Raw genomic sequence first — 7923 nt, 5'->3', positions numbered from 1 at the left:
GGTGTGGAAGCAGGATATCCCATTCAGCAAATCCACACTGACCCTCCGAAAAGCATCCCCCCGGACCTGATCCCCGTACCCTTTCCATGTAATCCTGCATTTCCCATGACTAACCAACCTAAGCTACACATCCCTAGTCACTATGGGCAATTTAGCATGGCCAATCCACTCTAAACTGCATATCTTTGGACTGTGGGAGGAAATTGGAGCATTGTGAGGATACCCACGCAGATACCTGCAAAGAGAATGCTCAAACTTCACACAGAGCGTCGCCCGAGTTTAGAATTGAACCCAGCGCCTTGGTGATGGTAGGTAACAGTGCTTACCAAACATCCACCATGCGCATCCGTTAGGTCTATGCCTTACTTGTGGCTGACTAAAGAAATCTGCCTGACTTGTTCCTATCACTGAATCGGATCCAGTCTGATCCTTTATCGTTGGCCATATCACCAAAGCGAAAGAAAGGGGAGAAATAGGGAGCTATTTATACGAGGAAAAATACTTCCCTATTTCTCACCTTTTTTTAGCTTTGACAAAGGGTCAGTTAGACTCGAAACGTCAGCTGTTTTCTGTCCTTACGGATGCTGCCAGTCCTGTTGAGATTTTCCAGCATTTCCTCTTTTATTTACCCGTGGAGTAGTTTCAAAGGGCCGAATGGCCCACTCGTGTCCCTCAGCCCTGTGTTCTCATGTTCTATTCAACTCATCAGACTTGCTATACAAGGGCAGATCAAGGTCACTCCGATGGCTCGGTGTAGTTTTGAAAATGTATTTGTAAAATCCAGCTGGGTCAGGAAGCGACCCCACTCAATCCCTGCTTCCAGATGTGGGTCATGTTGCAGACCCACATACGCTGGGAATAGAGCCCCCATACCCCACCCGGGGTTAACTCAAACAAATCATCTGCTCTCCCTGAATGCAACATTGCACAACACAACTGCTAGGAATAAAAACAGTTACTTTCCAAATACAAAACATGTGAAATGAATAAATAGGAACAAGAGTAGGCTATTCGGCCCCTCAGGTTTGCCCTGTCGTGTAATAAGAACATGGCTGATCTACTCCAGGGCTCAACTCCACTTTCTTGCCGACTCCGTGTATCCCTCCATACCTCTCTGGATTATGGAATTTCGGACATTTACTACCTTCTGAGAGAAGACATCACTCTGCGTCTCAGATTGAAATCGATGTTCCATATTCGGTATCTATATCTTCGAGTTTGAGACTCCACCCAGCAGTGGAAAGAACTTGTCAATATCTACCTTCTCAAGCCCCTTCCGTGTCTTGTATTTTTCTGTGGTATCACTCCACATTCATTTAAAGCCCAATGAATAATCGCCTCACCATCTTAGAGATTCTCAACAACTCAACCCTTTCAGCCCAGGAAGCTGCCTAATGAACCAACCTAGTTACTTGCTGCATCAGCATGCTGACTTTATGTTTCATACACAGGACCACTCCAATCCTTTGTACTGCTCCTTTTCTGGAAGTTCCCTCCATTAAATAACAGCCTGCCTTTTGATTCTCAGTCATCCACAACTTCGGATGTGTATTGCAATCAGCTCCCGCCGTCAGGCTATCAGTATAGAATGTAAATAACTGATGCCATTTGACTGATATTTGTGGTACTCCAGCAGATTCACCTTGATCATGAAGATCCATTAATCCTGACTCTCCGGTTTCTATGTGTTAACCAATCATTATCCCATGTTATCACATTAGCCGTCATCCTACGAACTTCTGTCTTTGTAAGAGCTTTTATTCTGTAATACCTTGTGGAAAATCTCTGGAAAGCCTGGTTTCTACCAGATCCCCTTTATCAAGTGCGCTTGTTACATTCTCAGGCATCTCTAGAAGTACTTTGCATGATTTTACAGGGCAAAGTATAATTCCCTTTCACAAAACCACACTGACTCTACGTGAAGCTTTTCTAAATGTTCATGCTGGCCAGGATTTCCAACTTAGGCTAGTCCCATCTGCTTTCATGTGGCCCATATGCCCGGAAATGTTTCCCATTCATTTGTTTGTCCAAATGACTTTTAAATGTTGCAGCTGTACATGCATCTACCACTCTTCCTCTCGCAGCTCATTTCATACCCACACCACCCACTGTGTAAAACTGTTGCTCCTTTGTTCCTTTTAAATCTCCCTCTTTCACCTTAAAACTATGTCTTCTATGTTTGAACTCCCCCTTCCCTTGGAAAAGACCGTGGCTATTCACCCTATCCATGCCTATCATGATTTTATAAACTTCTATAATGTCACCCCTCAACCTTCTACACTCCAATACTAACTTCAAGAACAAGCATTTAAAGATAAGCACTGCAAATGTGACACTATATTAAACATGACAGTAAAACAATACTCAGCCCAAACTTCATACTGTTATTTGTTTTTCTCCATATTATAATACTAAGACAGCAAGAAACATCTACTAGTTCCAATAAGAAGTCAAACACCTGAATTCATTTGTCTAAAAGGGGTGATGATCTCGACAATGAAGACGTAGTTATGGCCAGATATATATAATGTCACATAGTCAACCTTCTCCCTCATGGCCTCCCCATGACCTTGTGTGATTGTGTCTTCTTTATCTTGCACTCATAGAGATAATCCCTTTTCTCCAGCCACGTCTTAATTTAAACCCGTTCTTTATCATCTTCTTGTTCACCCCTGTTCAGCGCCTGTTTATCTTTGCCACACCCTCTTTTCCCTGTCACCCATCTCCCATCTCTGGCAAGGGATTAAAAATATCAGTTTCCAATCCTTTTCAGTTCTGAAGAAGTGTCACACTGGGCGAGAAACGCTAACTCTGTTTCCCTGTCTCTGCAGATGCAGACAGATCTGCTGAGTTTCTCCAGAAATGAATGGGCTCAGAACAAATTTTCAGTTAAATAAATAACTATGGATTCTGCAAATAAAAGTACAAAAATTGTTGGAGAAACTGGGAGTTTTGTAGAGGGTCACTGGCCCTGAAAGTTTCACTCTGCATTCACTCCAGAAGATGTTGCAACATCAACTGCAGTTGCTTAAGCAATTTCTGTTTTTGAACAATTTCTGAAGAAGTATGTCAAAGATGCTCAAACATCCCATGCAACCTGGAGCACCGTACACTGGGGACTGAACGATAATGCATGGTGACAAGTTCCTTGATTCTGAAGCTGCATAAGACTGGCATCACTGACACTACGGATCTCTTAATCATGGTCAGGGCGAAAAACAGAGGGAGGCACATTCACTTCGAACACAGAAGATGTCATTACGGATGAAGTATTGTTGAGTGGATGATACACCTCACCCTCATCATGATACCACAGAATCACAGATGCCAGTTTTCAATCAATTCGATTCGCTGCACGTGACATGAAGAAATAACTGAACACAGTACCTTCTCCCTCCTGGCCTCCCCATGACCTTGTGTGATTGTGTCTTCTTTATCTTGCACTCATAGAGAGAATCCCTTTTCTCCAGCCAGGTCTTAATTTAAACCCGTTCTTTATACGCTTCTTGTTCACCCCTGTTAAGCGCCTGTTTATCTTTGCCACACCCTCTTTTCCCTGTCACCCATCTCCAACCTCTGGCAAGGGATTAAAAATATCAGTTTCCAATCCTTTTCAGTTCTGAAGAAGTGTCACACTGGGCGAGAAACGCTCTGTTTCCCTGTCTCTGCAGATGCAGACAGATCTGCTGAGTTTCTCCAGAAATGAATGGGCTCAGAACAAATTTTCAGTTAAATAAATAACTGGATTCTGCAAATAAAACTACAAAAATTGTTGGAGAAACTGGGAGCTTTGTAGAGGGTCACTGGCCCTGAAAGTTTCACTCTGCATTCACTCCAGAAGATGTTGCAACATCAACTGCAGTTGCTTAAGCAATTTCTGTTTTTGAACAATTTCTGAAGAAGTATGTCAAAGATGCTCAAACATCCCATCCAACCTGGAGCACCGTACACTGGGGACTGAACGATAATGCATGGTGACAAGTTCCTTGATTCTGAAGCTGCATAAGACTCGCATCACTGACACTACGGATCTCTTAATCATGGTCAGGGCGAAAAACAGAGGGAGGCACATTCACTTCGAACACAGAAGATGTCATTACGGATGAAGTATTGTTGAGTGGATGATACACCTCACCCTCATCATGATACCACAGAATCACAGATGCCAGTTTTCAATCAATTCGATTCGCTGCACGTGACATGAAGAAATAACTGAACACAGTAGAAACGGCAAAGACAATGAGCCCTGACACAATTCCTGCAATAGGTCTGAAGACTTGTGCTGCACAACAAGCTGTTTCCCTGAGGAAGTTGTTTCATTCCAGCTCCAACTCTGACATCCGCCTGGCAATCTGGAAAATTACTCAACTATGTCCAATCCCCTAAGAGGGGAACAACTAAAATCTGACCATTTACCGCCCCTTCAGTCCCATCACGACATTCAAATTGGTGGGAATTCTTTTTGACAGAGCTTTCAAGCAGCACAAAACGAACCAGGCCAGTGTGGTTGCCGATATGTCCCTATGTGGAGATGGTGCTGTTGTAGAAATGTCAATGGATTGCTAATCCAGACCAGCCTAATGGTCTGGCAGCTGGTGGAAGTTAAAAGTAACTATAAAATATCAAGACCTAAAATCTGGTGTCAGTAATAGTGATCTTGTGTCCAATGTTGATTGTAAACATTGATCTTCTTCACCAATATATTTTCAGGAAGTGAATTTCCAGTGCTTTCCTGGTCTGGCCTAAAAGTGACTCCAGATGCACAGACGTGATAAACTCTTCAATGGTCTCTGAATCGGCCAAGCAAGACACTCTTTGTACCAAACTGCTCCAAGTTCTTAAAGGATATAACCGGACAGAACACCGGCCCCAGTCTCAGTATCGGAAAAGGGAATGGGAAACACAGTCCTGTTGACCCTGCAGAGGCCTCCTTCCTAACAGCTGAGAGCTTATGACAACATTTACAGAGCTCTCCCACAGACTGCACAGAAACATTGGGAAAAGAGGAGGCCATTCAACACATTGAGCTTTCCCCATGCTAATTCATGGCCAAACGTCTCCTCAATGCAGTTTTCCTCATACAGTGTTCATTTCTCTGAATATGTTTAAACATTGTGAATTATAAAATAGGAACTGCTATAATTCCTTCGATCCATCAATTTTGCTCCTCCATTCAATATATAGGCAGTTCTCCGATAACACGTAGTTATTAAATATGATATGGCTGTGGTTCCTTGTATTAGGTACCCTAGCCCGGGGAATTATCATCCCTGCTTCCAATTTGACTCGCCCTAACAGAGTTTTATGTATTTCAATGAGATCTTCACTCATTTTCCTAAAGCCCATGGAATACAGGCTCATGTGCCCCAAACTCTGCTCCCACAACAAGCCTGTCATCCCAGAGATCTGTCTGCTCATCATTCACTGCACTCCCCCAATGTCACAGTTTTTCCCTTTATTAGGTAAGGAGGCCAAAATTGCACACAATATTGCACAATGTTCAAGATTGGGTCTCATCAAGGCCCTGTACAGCTGCAGTAAATGACCCCTACTCATGTATTCAAATCTCCCTTAACTGAAGCTCAATGCACTATTTATCTTCCAAACTGCTTACTGCTCCTGCAACATTGCTTTCAGTGACTGGTGTACAGGGAGATCAAGATTCTTGTCAATGTTACAGCTCCCCACTTGCTGCGTTTATATACATTGGTCAACGTGCTCATGCCATTCCCAGTATTGACTTCCATGCTCAGAACTCACTGCCCTACATGGACTCAGAGGGCTGCACAGAAATAAACAAAAATGCAGCTTACGTTCCTTTATAGAGCAACATTCTTCAACCAATCTCTTTTCAAATGATGGGCTGCCATTGTATTTTCCCATCAACGAACACAACATCACATCTCTCCCATTGCTCTCCATCTGCCAGGTATTTGCCCAGTCACTCCACTTGTCTCAATCACCTTGAAGCTTTTTTTTACATCCTCGTCACCCACTCTCAAAATGATATCGTTTCGTGCTGTCAGCGGATATTGCAGTGGGGATATTGCATTTGAGCCCCTCAACCAAAGGTATGATGTGTACTGGGAATAGCTGGATCCCAAATCCCGATCCTTATTATATCATCCAAGCCTTCCATTCAAAAATCTTGGTTTTATTCCTACTCAGTGTTTCCTGGCAGCTCTCCCATTCTAAAACCATGACCATATATTAACCCAAGTCCCACAGGATTCGAATTTGTACAAAAGGCTTGGGGCTTTATCAAAACTCTTTCTGAGATTCCAATCGTATGGCATTGATAACGTCTCCACAATTTTGCTAAAAGCCAGTTTCTCAAATATGATTCCCATTTCATAAATCTCTGTTCACTTTGTCTATACCCATTATTTTCAATCCAATACTTTCTCTAAAACTGTTAGTTGCTAATTTCATTATTCCCTTTTTCTCACCAGACTAAAGTTCCCTCGTGTTTCTAGAAAGTTTTCTTTATTGTTTTTCTTTGTTCTGTGAAGGCATAACTGAAGTATTTGCTCCATACTTCTGCTATTTCCCTGTCCTCAATTATCCGGTAACAGACTTTAAGAAAGCTGCATTTTTTCTCTTAATTTTGCCACTGATATATTTTCAGAAGATATTAGAAGTTCACTCACATAAGAGTTGATAAGATATTTTTCAGAAACCCATCAATTCCTATCTTAAGCGACTCAATAATTGACCTTCCACAACCACACAATCACAGAAGCACAGACTCTGTACCATCAGAAAAACAGCACAGTCGACATTAGCCCTACTTTCCGACACAAAGTCTGTAGCCGTGAATCTTACGGCATTTCAAGTGCACATTAGTAATTTCTAATGGTTGTGAGGTTACCATAACAATTCCTGTCTCAAGAAGCGCATTGCAGACCCTAACACACTCTGGGTGAAAAACAGTCCTCAAATCCTCACGAAACCTCAAAGCCTTCACTTTTAAATTATAGGCCTTTGTCTAAAAGGAACAGCTGCTGTCTATCCACCCTGTCAATGTCCCCCGTAATCTTATCCTTCTGAATCACATCCCCCTCAGCCTTCTTTCTTGCAAACTAAACAACCCGAGCTTATCCAGCCTCTCTCCATGGCTGATATGCACTATTCCAGGGAACATCCTGGCGAATCTCCTCTGCAACCCCTCGAGTGCAATCACATCCTTCCTGTAATGTGGTTCCCAGAACGACACACAGTATTTCAACTTAGCCAAATCAAAGTTCCGCATAGCTCTGATAATCTATGCTTTGAAGAATAAAGGCTATGTTAACGGTCCACTATGCTTTCTCAAATTGTGTATTAACTTGTCCGGTCACATTCAGGGATGTGTGGAGAAGCACCCTCTGACCTTCCTAGTGTCATTCCATCTGCCATTGATCCACCCATCTGACCATTCCATCTGTATCTTCCTGAAACATAAGACTTTCCTCCTCACTGCTAACCACCCGGACAATCATTGTATCAAACACAAACATACTTATCACCCGGCCCCACCCCTCGTCCATATTCACAGGTGCATCATTTATGATTACCACAAGTAATAAGGTTAAAAATCACAAAACATCAGTATTTCTTCAGTATTTACGAATGAGAGGAACCGTATTGTTGAAGAGGAGAGTGTGAAACGGACTGGTAAGCTAGAAGCTATACATGTTAGGAAGGAAGATGTGTTGGACATTTTGAACAACTTGAGGATAGACAAGTCCCCCGGGCCTGATGGGATATATCCTATGATTATGTGGGAAGCAAGAGAGGAAATTGCAGTACCGTTGGCAATGATCTTTCCAGCCTCACTGTCAACGGGGGTGGTACCAGGGGACTGGAGAGTGGCGAATGTTGTACCCCTGTTCAAAAAAGGGAATAGGGATAACCCCGGGAATTACAGGCCAGTTAATCTTA

The sequence above is a fragment of the Chiloscyllium plagiosum genome, chromosome 8 (assembly GCF_004010195.1).
Source record: "Chiloscyllium plagiosum isolate BGI_BamShark_2017 chromosome 8, ASM401019v2, whole genome shotgun sequence".
Classification (NCBI taxonomy): domain Eukaryota; kingdom Metazoa; phylum Chordata; class Chondrichthyes; order Orectolobiformes; family Hemiscylliidae; genus Chiloscyllium; species Chiloscyllium plagiosum.
Note: the sequence above shows the minus strand (reverse complement) of the source record.